The sequence below is a fragment of the Zingiber officinale genome, chromosome 4A (genome assembly GCF_018446385.1).
Source record: "Zingiber officinale cultivar Zhangliang chromosome 4A, Zo_v1.1, whole genome shotgun sequence".
NCBI lineage: Eukaryota > Viridiplantae > Streptophyta > Magnoliopsida > Zingiberales > Zingiberaceae > Zingiber > Zingiber officinale.
The window spans coordinates 104044590-104059548 of record NC_055992.1 but is presented as its reverse complement, the minus strand read 5'-3'; positions in this window follow the sequence as shown (position 1 = coordinate 104059548).

Sequence of the window (14959 nt, the reverse complement as noted above, 5' to 3'; positions counted from 1 at the left end):
AAAAACTGGTTGGCTTCAAATCTTGACACGGCCGTGCGAGGTTCACACGGCCATGTCATCTTCCTCTTCTGTTGGTGCCAAACTCCACACGGCCCGAGCTCCATACCAGTGCAGGGCCGTGTGAGGTACACGGCCCGGTGCCTTCTCCCTTCGTTTCCTCCAATGCATGCCCAAAGATGTAGATTCTTCACCAAATCGACTCCTGTGTACAGAAAATGCACAAAAAGCAGATCTCCGAACCAAAAGAGTAAATATGCTAAAAGGAAAGCTGGAAGTATAAAAATGCATAGATCAAGCATGCTCAAAGTATGTAAATGTGCGTAAAAACATGCATAAAAGAGTATATAATCTACGCACATCATGTCCTCAAGAGGAGCTCATAAGGATTGTCATATTAAACCCTGCAGGTGGACCTAGTCCGACATGATGATAAGGTTGAGTGGTACTACTCTTGGACTAAGATATTAATTAAATGAGTTGTCAGTAACTCACTTAATTAGTGGACATTCGATATCTTAAACACAGGGAGACTAACACACTCATGATAAGAAGGAGCCCAAAATGTAATTTGGGATTGGTGCAGTAGTTCAATAATAGTTCTCTAGTGGAATGAATTATTATTGATAAAATTAAGTTGTGTGTTCGGGGCGAGCACGGGATGCTTAATTTTATCGGGAGACCAAAACCAATTCCTCCTCTCGGTCCCTATCGTAGCCTCTTGTATATAGAGATTTATATCCACCACATACCCACCTTCTTACCCAACCAATAGGGGCGCTAAGCTTGAAGCTCAAGCTTAGGTGCGGCCAAGCCTAAAGGTTGGCCGGCCAATAGCTTGGAGCCCAAGCTTAGGTGGCCGGCCACATCATATTAAAAAGGATTTTTTATTAAAATTATTTCTTATGTGGATATCATAGTTTTAAAAGAGAGTTTAAAATTAAATCTTTCCTTTTAAAAGCTTTCTACAAAAGATTAAGAAAAGATTTGAAATCTTTCCTTATTTGTAGATTGAAAGGAGATTTTATTTTTAAGAAAAACTTTCCTTTTTAACCATGATAATAATTTAAAAGAGAAGTTTAAAAATTAAATATTCTCTTTTATTAGTTTCTACAAAAGATTAAGAAAAGATTTGATATCTTTCCTTATTTGTAGATTGAAAAGAGATTTTAATTTTTAAGAGATAACTTTCTTTTTGGAAATTATCCACATGTTTAAAAGAAGAATTTTAATTTATAAAATTTCCTTTTATTGGAGAAATTTTTATAAATTTCTGGAGACAAATTAGGAAGTTTTAATTAATTAAACCTCTCCTTGTTTATAGCTTGATGGTGGCTGGCCATGTAAATTGAGAATAGGAAAATTGTTTTTAATTAAATAAATTTTCTTTTTTCATGGAAAAAGAATTAAGGAAGTTTTTAATTAAATTTCCTTATTTGCCAAGACCAAGGATTATAAAAGAGGGGGTAGAGGTGCCTTCATGGGTGATCAACTCTATTATTCTTCTCCTCTCTTTTCCTCCTTGGTGGCCGGCCCTAGCTTCTTCCTCTTCTCTTCTTCTTATGGTCGGCGGCAACCTCTCTTGGAGCTCTTGATGGTGGCCGGTTCTAGCTAGGAGAAGAAGGAGAGAAAGGTGGTTTTGTTTCTTGCATCCCTTGGAGCTTGGTGGTGGTGGCCGGACCTCTACTTCTCTTGGAGAATTGTGGTGGCCGAAACATGTAAGGAAGAAGAAGGTGCTTGGTGGTTCTTATCTCGGAAGATCGTTGTCCACACAACGTCCGAGGTTAGAAGAGGAATACGGTAGAAGATCAAGAGGTCTTTTAGAAGGTATAACTAGTAATTTTTCCTTTCCGCATCATGCTAGTTATTTATGGAAATAATACCAAATACAAGAGGCTTACGATTCTAGAATTTCGAATATGTTTTTCGATGTTGTGTTCTTTTGTTTTTTCTTTTCCTTGTGATTTGATTGTTCTTTTCGGTTAACCTAAAGTTATTTTAGGAAATTAAATATTACCTTTCTATAAAAGATTTTGTCTAGTCGGTGGTGGTTGCTCCCATATCCAAGAAGGCCATGTGCCTCGCCACGTCAGTACTGGGAACCAATTATGGAAATTAATATTTAATGGAATTAATAACTTAAGGTGATTTGGGTCGAACGTGTTAAGTTCCGCAGGAGACCCAAGTCAAAACCTAAAAGAACGAATAGATTAAGTTTTGGATCAAACGTGTTAAGTTCCGCAGGCGATCCAAAATTTAATTTAAAAGAACACATGGTAGCTAGGAAAAGGTTCAGACCTTTGTACAAAATTTTTGTACAGTGGAACCTCTAGGTTTTCCGAGTAGCAACCAACACAAGACTCATCCGAGCACTGAATGAATCCATGAGACTCGATCACTTCATCAAACCGGATGTTCCAAGATCTCAAAGCTTGCTTCAGTCCATAAATGGACCGATTGAGCTTACATGCAAGATGCTCTTTGCCCTTCGCAATGAATCCTTCTGGTTGCTTTATATAGATGTTTTCTTTAAGACTTCCGTTAAGGAAAGCTGTCTTGACATCCATTTACCAATCCTCATAATCCATATGAGTAGGAATAGATAAAAGGATCCGGATAGACTTAAGCATGGCTACCGGCGAAAAGATTTCCTCATAATCGATTCCCTCTTTCTGAGTATACCCCTTCGCAACAAGCCTCGCTTTAAAGGTTTCCACCTTCCCATCTATTCCTCTTATTCTTTTGTAGACCCATTTACATTAAATGGCTTTTACAACATTTGGTGGATCTACAAGCTCCCAGACCTGATTAGAATGCATAGATTCCATTTCGGAGTTCATCGCACTTTGCCAAGATGCTGCATCTTTATCTTAGAGTGCTTCATCATATGTCCAGGGATCAACTTCATGTTCACCAGGGGTCAAGTCAGAAACCTCTCCCAAAAACATGAATCTTTCAGGTTGCCTAACAACCCTCCCACTACGACGAGGCACTACCTGTAATTGTGCATCATTTGTGACACGTATTGCAGTTACTTTTGGTATCTCATCTTGTACCGTTGGTACTAAAGTAGAAGTGTCATCTTTTATTTCCTCAACAACAATTTTACTCATGGGCTTGTGGTTCATTACATAGTCCTCTTCTAAAAATTGGGTATTGATGCTAACAATGACCTTCTGATCTTTAGGACTATAAAACAAACCACCTTTCGTTCCTCTAGGATATCCCATGAACAAGCGAATTTCTGTATGTGATTCCAACTTATCAGCACTCCCTTTAGCACATGTGCTGGACTACCCCAAATCTGAATGTGTTTCAAACTAGGCTTACGCCCATTCCATAATTCCGTGGGTGTAAAGGGCAGTGACTTAGAAGGTACCAAGTTCAGAATGTACGCCACCGTTTCTAGAGTATATCCCCAAAATGAATTTGATAATTCTGAATAACTCATCATTGATCTAACCATTTCCATAAGAGTCCTATTCATTCATTTTGCCACACCATTCTGTTGGGGTGTATCAGGTGTAGACAATTGGGATTGAATCCCGACCTCTGATAAGTAACTCCTAAACTCTCCTAAAAGGTACTCTCCATCACGATCAGATCATAGTGTCTTGATACTTTTACCATGTCGTTTCTCCACATCAGCCTTGTACTCTTTGATCTTATCAAAGCACTCAGACTTACAACACATATAGTAAATATACTCATATCTTGAATAGTCATCTATAAAAGAGATAAAATATTCGAAACCACCTCTGGCCTGGATAGTCATAGGCCCACACAAATCAGAATGAACCAATTCCAACACTTCTTTGGCTATATACCCCTTTGCCTTAAAAGGCCTCTTGGTCATTTTTCCTTCCAAGCAAGACTCACAGGTCAGAAAGTTTTCCACTACCAATGAACCCAAAGGTCCATTGGCTATTAACTTTTGAATCCTACTCAAGTTAATATGACCCAACCTTAGATGCCAAAGATATGTTTGGTTCATTTCCGAAGGTTGCTTTCTCTTATTAGAATTAGAAGATGTGTTATGAAGTTGAGTGGTACTACTCTTGGAGCTAGATGTTAATTAAGTGAGTGTCAGTAACTCATTTAATTAATAGACATTCGATATCTTAAACATAAGGAGATTAACACACTCATAATAAGAAGGAGCCCATAATGTAATATGGGATTGGTTGGTAGTTCAATAATAACTCTTTAGTGGTATGAGTTATTATTGATGAACTTGAGTTAGGTGTTCGGGTCAAACACAGGAAGCTCAAGCTCATCGGGAGACCAAAACCAATTCCTCCTCTCGGTCCCTATTGTAGCCTCTATAAAGCCTTGTATCCACAAAGTCCACTTCTTACCCCAAGTAATGGGCCAGACATATCCTTGCTTGGTGCAAGGGGGCTGGCCAAGCATTAGCTTGGAGCCCAAGAGGTGGCCGGCCAAGCTTGGCGCCCAAACTAGGGGTCGACCACATAAGATTAAAAGGGAGATTTTATTTTGTTAAAATCTTTCCTTTTATAAGCCATCCATGAAGGGATTTAAAAGAGAAATTTTAATTTTAAAATCTTTCCTTTTATAGCTATCCACAAAGGGATTTAAAAGAGAGATTTTAATTTTAAAGTTTTTCCTTTTTTTGATGATCAAGTGATGGTCGGCCATGAATGGATTAAAAGGAAGGTTTAATTTTGTTTAAAATTTTTTTTTAGTATCCACTAAAGGAATAAAAGGAAGATTTTATTTTTGTTAAAATCTTTCTTTTTATAGTCATCCACATGGTTTTAAAAGAGATTTTTAAATTTTAAAATCTTTCCTTGAAAGAGAGATTTTAATTTTGATAAAATTTTCCTTTTTTGTAACCATGTTTTAAAAGAGAAGTTTTAATTTTAATCTTTCCTTTTTTTGTAGCCATCTACAATGTTTAAAAGAGAGAGATTAATTTTTAAAACTTTCCTTTTGTAGCTATCATAATAGGAAATTTAAAAGAGAGAGATTTTAATTATTATTAAAATTTCTTTTTTTACCATGGCCAAGGATTATAAAAGAGAGGTAGAGGGTGCCTTATGGGAGAACACATCTCTTAATTCTCTTGCTCCATAAGGGCCGGCTCTTCCTCTTCTTCTTCTATTCCTTGGTGGCCGACACTCTCTCTTCTCTTCTCCCTTTTTCTCTTTTGTTCCTTTAGGGCCAGCGGCACCTTGTTTCTTCTCTCCCTTTCTTCTTTCTAAGGTCGGCACCCATTTATTCTTGGTGGCCCAAACTTGAAAGAAAAGAAGGAGCACTTGGTGACCGGTTGCTTGAGAGGAAGAAGAAGAAAAGAAAGTTTTCTATTTTGGCATTCTTTGGTGGCCGGAATTTCTTGGAGGAGAAGAAGTGGTTCGGGTGGATTTCATCTTGGTAGATCATCGCCCACACGATGTCCAAGAGAAGGAGAGGAATACAGCAGAAGATCAAGAGGTCTTTGTTTACAAAGAAAGGTATAACTAGTTCTTAATTCCGCAGCGAAATTAGTTTTTCTTTGTATGGATCTTGAAATACCAACACAAGAGGCTAGCAATTTCATGTTTCGTTTTTGTGTTTCGATTTAGTGTTTTGATCTTGTGCTTTTATTGAGGTCTCTGTAGTTAAACCTAGGGTTACTGTAAGAAGTTTAAATATCCAATTTCTTTGAAAGACTTTGTCTAGGAAGTGGTGGATGATCCCATAACCAAGAAGGTCGAGTGCCTCGCCATGTTTAACCTGGAAGCTAATCCTTGAAATAGATATTTAATCAACTTCTGTAACATGGGATGAACTTGGATTAATAATGTTAAGTATTGTTTACAATCTAAGTTTTAACTACTGAAGAACACATGAGTTGAACTTGAAGTAAAAATGTTAAGTTTCGTTTCCAATTCAAGTTTAACTCATGAGGAACACATAGGTTGTTAGGAAAGTTCTGTGCTTATACAAATTTTTGTACAGGGGAAGCGGAACGGAATTTCAAGTAGCGACCAACAATATCCTTAGGGGAGGAGCCCCTGATAAGGACTCACATATCAACCTTCATCATGGTGGACGCGTCCCTAGCATACAACGTGATCTTAGGCTGACCGACTTTGAATGAGTTCCGAGTAGTCGTCTCGACCTTTTGCCAGAAGATCAAGTTCCCCGTGGACTAACAGGTTTGGGAAGTCAAAGGAAACTAGCTGGTAGCGTGCAAGTGCTATGTGTATGTCGTCAAGAATGAAGCCCGAACGACACTGAAGATCCAGTGGACAGTGGTGAATGTTATACATAAAGCACCCACCCCTGACTCTAGTCTACATAGAAAAAGAGGAGGTTCGGATCCATCTCAACCAACCGGAAGCCACCACTCAGATAGCGGTCAATCAGGCACCCGAACTCAAGGTTGACCTAGTGAAGTGCCTATACACAATAATGATGTGTTCGCCTAGACACCTAATGAAATTAAGAGCATTGCACCCGAGGTCATGGAACACATGCTACATGTCTTCCGGATGCACGATCGGTCAAGTAGAAGAAAAGAGACTTTAGAGTAGATTAAAATAAGATCATCCTAGCAGAAATGGAAAAGTTGCTTGAGGCAGGGCATATTCGGGAAGTCCAATTCTTGAGCTAGTTAGTCAATGTGGTGTTGGTGTCTAAACTAGGAAACAAATGGCAAGTCTGCATTGATTTCAAGGACTTGAAAAAGGCATTCCTAAAGGACTATTATCCCTTACCACACATTGATCAATTGGTGGACTCAATGATCGGCTGTGAATTGATATGTATCCTAGATGCATATCAGGGCTACCACCAAGTCTCGTTATCCAAAGAGGATCAGGAGAAGGTTAGTTTCATCGTGGCTGAAGAAACCTATTGTTATAATGCTATGTCGTTAGAACTTAAAAATGCATATGCTACTTACTAACGGCTCATGAACAAAGTGTTTCAAAGGAAGATCGGTCACAACATGAAGGTGTATGTGGACAACATCTTGATTAAGTCTCTCCGATCAGCAACCCTCTGTGTTGATATTGATGAGACATGATAAACACTGAGAAAATATGAACTCAAATTCAACCCTCTCAAATTCCTGCTCAGAACCAAGAGTAGCAGTTCCTCAGCTACATAGTAACCGAACAAGGGATTGAAGCTAATTCGAGTAAGGTGCAAGCTATCCGAGACATGGCTCCACTATGCCACATAAAGGAAGTCCAATAATTGACCGGTCATATCACTGCGCCGTCGCGGTTCATCTCAAGGTCATCCGATTAAAGCCTGCCATTCTTCAAGATACTTTACTGAGCCACCAAATTTCAATGGGGTGTTGAGTGTGATAAGGTATTCGAAGAGTTGAAGGTTTATTTATCCACCCTGTCTTTATCACTAGACCAACAGTTAGTGAACCCTTATGGATGTACCTATCGACTACTGAGAGTGTTATGGGGTCGATTTTAATATGGTAAGAGGGAAAAGGAGCAATAATTAGTGTATTTCTCAAGTCATTTATTAAAAGATGTTGAGTATCACTACACCGCACTCAAGAAGTTAGCATACGAGCTAGTTTTAGCTGCTCAGAGGTTACGTCCCTACTTTCTTTCGCAACCAATTATAGTGTTAACCTCATCAACCTGAGGTCAGGTGCTCATCAACCCAGAAGCTTCATAAAGTTTGATTAAGTGGACTATGGAACTCAGTGAATATGGTATACAGTATCAGTCCTAATGGCCATTAAAGTTCAGGCCTTAACTAATTTTGTGACTAAAATACAAAGCCCAGAACCAGAAGAGACTTATAAAATCTACATGGATGGGTCATCCACTCACAAGGGTAGCAGGATCAGAATTCTCATGATATCCCCAAGAAGATAAACTGCAACTGTCCATTCGTCTCGATTATCGAGCCACTAATAATGAAGTGGAGTATGAAGCATTGATAGCCTGTTTGCAGGCCACAAAGCATTGTGGGGGCCATCCGAGTCCTAATTTACTTGGATTCCCATGTAGTGGCTCAATAATTGCTAGGTAATTTTAAAATTAATAATGAATGACTCAATCTATATGCGAAGGCGTTTGAGAAATTGAAAGTAGGGTTTCAAGAAGTAATCTTATAGAAGATTCCCCGATCGAAAAACCAGAGGCAGATGAGTTAGCCAAGTTGGCTAGCTCTTTAATCCTGTGGACTCTAGATAAGTCTGTGGAACAAACACTGTTGATAGCTCATATTGAGGGGCAAGCCGAGCTAGAGTTGCAGAGTGACTAGAGAGCACCATTAGTTTCATTTCTCTAGCAAGGAGCTTTACCCTCTGATCGGGAGCAAGCATGTATGATTAAGAAAAGGGTCGGTTGGTTTACAATGATTAGAGACAACTTGTACAAATGGGCTTTCTATCACCCCTTACTTAAGTGCATCGGGTTGGATGATGTACAGTACATTTTGTCAGAAGTTTATCAGGGTTCCTATGGAAGCCACTCGGGCTACCGCTCGCTCGCTCGAAAGATTTTAATAACCGGGTACTTTTTGCTCACTCTGCAGGCAGACTCAACTTGGCTAGTAGCTACTTGTTTATCATGTTAAAAGTACCATAACATCCCGTACCACCCCATAGAAGTATTGAAGACTTCAATTGTCTCATGTCCGTTCGACCAGTGGGGGGATAGATATTTTAGGACTTTTCCCGATAGCACCCGATCAGAAAAAAATTCTTCTAGTAGCTATTGATTATTTCTCCAAATAGGTGGAAGTCGATATCCTTGCAAAGATAACCAAGCAATGGTCATAAAGTTCTTGTGGCAGAACATAGTATGTTAGTTGGGAATTCCATGCAAGTTCATCTCAGACAATGGAGGGCAGTTCCAAGGTCAAAAATTCACGGAATGATGCTCAAGTTATAACATCTTATACTGTGGCTTATCCTCAAAGTAACGGTCAAGTGAAAATCACCAATAAGGAAATTATTGGAGGACTCAGAACTAAGTTAGATCATGTTGGGGGAAACTAGATGGATAATTTACCTAGTGTGTTATGGGTCTATCACACTACTCCTCAAGAAGCTATAGGTATAACTCCTTTTTAACATGTTTATGGGGGAGAAGCAGTCGTCCCAGTAGAAGTGGCATAGATTCTGATAGGAGACAGTTGTATGATGAAGATAATGTCAGTTGGCACTTGATGGAGCTCAGTCTGATATAAGAGATTAGAGATAAAGTTGTCGCTTGACTAGTGTCATATCGTTAATAAATGAATTAAAATTACAATCAGAGGGTCCCAAGGTTCTTTCAGGTATGTGACATCATTTGGAAGCAGATCAAGCTAGTTGGGGATGTTTGCAAATTAGAGCCACAGTGGGGCAGACCATACAAAGTGGTGCGAAGGATGGCCTCGAGCTCCTATTATCTCCAAGATATAGAAGGAAAGAATTTGGATTGGCTGTGGAACATAAATCATTTGCAGCCTTATCAAACTTAAGAGTATGCCTGTAATGTGCTTCTATATACTGTTGAATATTCACACTTAATGAAAATACAGGCAAACCTAGCTTAGGAGCCATAAATCCCAAACTCTCATGTCGTTCGACAGAGTTATAAGCGAGCTTGCTCTCGTGCCCATATTCCAAACTCTCCTATCGTTCAGCTAAGTTATAAGTGAGCTTACTCTCGCACCTAAGTCTTAGACTTTTGTACCGCTCGGTCAAGTTATAAGCAAGCTTACTCTCTCCCCCAAGTTCATGTCGTTCAGCCGAGTTATAAGCGAGCTTGCTCTTGCTCTCAAGTTCCAGACTATCGTGTCATTCGGCCGAGTTATAAGTGAGCTTACTCTTGCATCCAAGTCCCAAACTCTCGTGGCTCTCTCGCTCCCAAGTTCCAAACTCTCATGCCGCTTGGTCGAGTTATAAGCGACCTTTCTCTCTGATGTACGTAGATTATATACGCCTTTATATATGTTTTGAAGCACATCTACTTGTATTTCATTAGCATAATTTATGTTTATTTCACTCTGTTTCATTATAATATCGTACATCCATTATATTTTGTTCAGAGATCTATTCTTTACTTATTTTGATTGACACGACGCCGTTAGGAGCGAAAATAGAATAAAAATAGATATTGGAGTGAACATAGCGAAGATCAAGCTTAGGTCGTGTGAAACCACACGGCCATGTGGCCTACCAGAGGAGAAGAAGAACACTCTCACGCACAAGTCCTAGATTCTTGTGACGTTTGAACGAGTTATAAGTGAGCTTACTCTAGTACCCAAGTTCCAGACTCTCATGCTACTCGGCCGAGTTATAAGCGACCTTGCTCTCGTACTCATATCCTAGACTCTCGTGCCACTCGGCTGAGTTACAAGCGAGCTTGCTCTCATGCCCAAGTCTCAGACTCTCGTGCCACTCGACTGAGTTATAAGTGAGTTTTCTCTTGCACCCAAGTCCTAGATTCTTAGATCATTTGGCTAAGTCATAAGCGAGCTTGCTCTCACACCCAAGCTCCAGACTCTTGTGTCTTCGACCAAATTATAGGTGAGCTTACTTTCATGCCCAAGTCCAAACTCTTGTGCCACTCAACCGAGTTATAAGTGAGCTTGCTCTCGCACCCAAGTCCTAGACTCTTGTGCCACTCGACCGAGTTATAAGTGAGTTTGATCTCGCGTATAAGTTCTAGACTCTGGTGCCGCTCAATTGAGTTATAAGTGAGCTTGCTCTAGTGCCCAGGTTCTAGACTCTTGTGTCATTTAGCCGAGTTATAAGTAAGCTTGCTCTTGCGCCCAAGTTCCAAACTCTCGTGTCATTCAACTGAGTTACACGCGAGCTTACTCTCACACCCAAGTTTTAGGCTCTCATGCCGTTCAGTTGAGTTATAAGTGAGCTAGATCTCGCACCCAAGTTCTAGGCTCTCATGTCATTTTAGCGAATTATAAGTGAGCTTGCTCTCGCACCCAAGTCTCAGGCTCTCATACTACTTGGCTGAGTTATAAGTGAGCTTGCTCTCAAGCCCAAGTTTCAAACTCTCGGACCGTTTGCCTAAGTTATAAGTAAGTTTGCTCTCGCTCCAATGTCCCAGATTCTCAGACCATTCTACTGAGTTATAAGAGAGCTTACTCTCGCACCTAAGGCTCAGACTCTCATACTGTTTGGCTGAGTTATAAGTGTGTCTTCTCACACACCTAAATCCTAGACATTCATGTCATTTGGTTGAGTTATAAGCTTGTTTGATCATGTGCCTATGTCTCAAACTCACGAGTCATTCTACTGAGTTATAAGTGTACCTGCTAATGTGCCTAAGTCCTAGACTTTCATGTCGTTCAACCGAGTTATAAGTGTGTTTACTCACGCACCTAAGTCCTAAACTCTCATGTCGTTCGGCCGAGTTATAAGCGTGCTTTCTAATACGCCTAAGTTCTAGACTCTTGAGCCACTCAATCAAGTTATAAGTGTGTTTGCTCATTCTCCTAAATCCCAGACTATCATGTCGTTCGGATGAGTTATAAGCGTGCTTTCTCACACACCTAAGTCCTAGATTCTCATGTCATTCAGCAAAATTATAAGCGTGCTTGTTCACATTCCTAAGTCCCAGACTCTCTAGCAGCTAGGTCGAGTTATAAGCATGCCTGCTTACGTGCCTAAGTCTCAGACTCTTGAGCTACTCTGCCGAGTTATAAGCATGCTTACTCATGCGCCTAAGTTTGATTACAAACTCTTGAGCCTTAGAGCCGAGCTAAAAATGGGATTTCACCCAAGCCTACGATCCTCCGACCGTGTGTTTAGAGTTTTCAAGCGGTCGAATTGTTACTTACACGAGCCAACCGTAGTATTAGAGTGTATACTAAAAGCCTAGATTTTTGTAAATATTTTATTTTGAAATAAAGAATCACATTGGTCAAATGTCTACATTTATATGCTAAGTGTAATTGTTCAATTAATTTATATTGTAGATAACATGGTGTGTGGTGTCACACACAGAAGATTATGTTATCAGTTCCTTATACGTTATAAAAAGTAGCTCACGACTAAGATGGATAGGAACAAACCATTGGAATAGTCGTAGTGTAATTTGGTATTAGTTTATCTTAACTATAAAATTACACTAGTACACTCTGAGTGTATTGAGCAAGACCATTTAAGGTAGTACACTAGTGATCTAGGTTGATGATGTCCCTAAGAGGAACTCAAAAGGATTGTCATGTAAACCCTGCAAGTGGACTTAGTCTGACATGATAATAAGGTTGAGTGGTACTACTCTTGGAGCTAGATATTAATTAAGTGAGTTGTTAGTAACTCATTTAATTAGTGGACATTCGATATCTTAAACACAGGGACATTAACACTCTCATGATAAGAAGGAGCCCATATAGTAATATGGGATTGGTGCGGTAGTTCAATAATAACTCTTTAGTGGAATGAGTTATTATTGATGAACTCGAGTTGGGTGTTCGGGGCGAACACAGGAAGCTCAAGTTCATCAGAAGACCAAAACCAATTTCTCCTCTCGGTCCCTGTCGTAGCCTCTTAATTATAAAGTCTTATATCCACCTAAAGCCTACCTTCTTACCCATCCTTAGGTGGTCGGCCAAGCCAAGCTTGGAGCCCAAGCAAGGGCCGGCGAAACCAAGCCTTGGATAGGATTAAGTTTTGGTTGGCCTAGCTTGGAGCCCAAGCTTAGGTGGCTGACCAAATTAAAAATAAAAGGGATTTTATTTTTTAAAATCTTTCATTATGTGAAAGCCATGATTTTAAAAGAGAGTTTTAAAATTAAATCTTTTCTTTTATATTTTCTACAAAGGATTAAGAGAAAAGTTTGATATCTTTCCTTATTTGTAGTTAAAAGGAATATTTTAATTTTGGAGAAAACTTTCCTTATTTTTAATCATCCATATGTTTTAAAAAGAGAGATTTTGATTTATAAAAGTTTCCTTTTATAACCAACCATAAAGGAAATTTTAAAAGAGAAATTTTTATTTTAAAAATTTCCGGAAACAAATTAGGAAGTTTTAATTTTGTGTTTAAACTTTCCTTGTTTGGAGCTCAAGGAGGTGGTCGACCATTAAAGTTTAAAAAGGAAATTTTTGTTTAAATTTTCCTTTTGTTCATTGAAAAGGGAAAATAAGTTTAATTATGTTTAAAACTTTTCTTATTTGCCAAGACCAAGGAATATAAAAGAGAAGGAGAGGGTGCCTCACCCAACAACACATCTATTATTCTTCTCCTCTCTTTTCGTTGGTGGTGGCCATCCCTATTGCTTATCCTCTTCTCTTCTTCCTTGGAGGCCGGTGGCATCACATCTCTTAGAGCTTTTGGTGGTCGGATCTAGCTTGAGGAAGAAGGAAGCTTTGTTTCCTAGCATCCCTTGAATCTTGGTAGTGGTGGCCGAAACTTGCAAGGAGAAGGAGGCTTGGGTGGTTTCTCGTCTCGGTAGATCGTCACCCACACGACGTCTGAGATAAGAAGTGGAATACGAAAGAAGATCATGAGGTCTATAAGTTACAAAAGGTATAACTAGTTATTAGTTTCCGCATCATAACTAGTTCATCTTTTGTTTAGATCTTGAAATACCAAACACAAGATGCTAATGATTCTAGGCTATCGAATTTATGTTTTGATTTTGTGTTTCTTTTATTTTTCGATCTTGTGATTCGATTGTTCTTAATGGTTAAACCTAGGGTTACTATAAGGAGATTAAATATTGAATTTCGTTGAAAGGCTTTGTCTAGGAAGTGGTGGATGATCTCATACCCAAGAAGGCCTAATGCCTCTCCATGTTTAACCTGGAAGTCGATCTCTGAAATAAATGTTTAATTGAATTTGTAACATGGGTGGATTTAGATCAATAATGTTAAGCATCGTTTGCGATCTAAGTATAAACCACTAAGAACAGATAAATTGAATTTGGAATCAATAATGTTAAGTTCTGTTTGCGATTCCAAATTTAATTTCTAAAGAACACAATAGGTTGTTAGGAAAGGTTCGGGACTTGTATAAAATTTTTGTACAAGGGAACCAGTATGATATTCTGAGTAGCAACCAACACGTAGTTCAAGCATTACTTACATGAATCTGAGCAAGTGAAGTGACACTACGCTAAGGAAAAAAAATATGACATAATACTAAGGAAAAAACTTCAAAGACAAAAGGAGCATGGCAAAAATATATACACCAGGACAACATAAGTTTTTAAGTTTGTTACAAAATGAAGAAACTAGCACCTCCAAAGGAAAATTTTCTAAGTTAAGTCAAGGAAGGCGTCTTCTGGGATGTCCTCCGAAATCTTCTGGCACCAAATAAAATTCTTGGGGGTGTCTACTGTCAGGTGACTCGCTTCCCTAAGTTGCTTTATGACTCCCTGTGCATCATAACCAAATATCTTGAAGGTCTGATTGGCAAGAATCACATTAAAGTCCTTAAAGTGCAGATACTCCACTCGGAATGCCTCCAGCTAATCGAGATTAGCCAACCAGCTGAGAAATTGTACTTCCTGAATATATCCGGATTCTAGTAGTTTATCCACTTCTTCTTTGATAATTTTATTTTGATCGGCTCCGAAGTCCCTTTTCTTTTGCTCAACTAACCAGGCATTTGGGTATACATGCAGAGTATGCTCCATAATTGTTGGTGCAACACCGTTTACCTCCTTAGGTGTCCATGCAAACACGTCACTGTTTCTCATTAAGCATTTTACCATGTCTTCCTTGAGATCAATATCCATATCAGACGCGATGTAGGTAGTAGCTTCCGGTCGACCGATCTATATCTGCACCTCCTCCTTCTCCTCATATACAAGAATGGGTGGGTTTTCATGAATAACGTTAATATCCTTTCTCTAAGCTTTTCGGGTGACATTAGCTTCCGCCCTTATGATCTCTACATAGCACTTCCATGCTACTATTTGGTCTCCCTTGACTTCTCCTACTTGATCACCCACAGGGAATTTTATTTTCTGGCATAAAGTAGAAACGATTGCTCTGAATTCATTCAAGGTTGGCC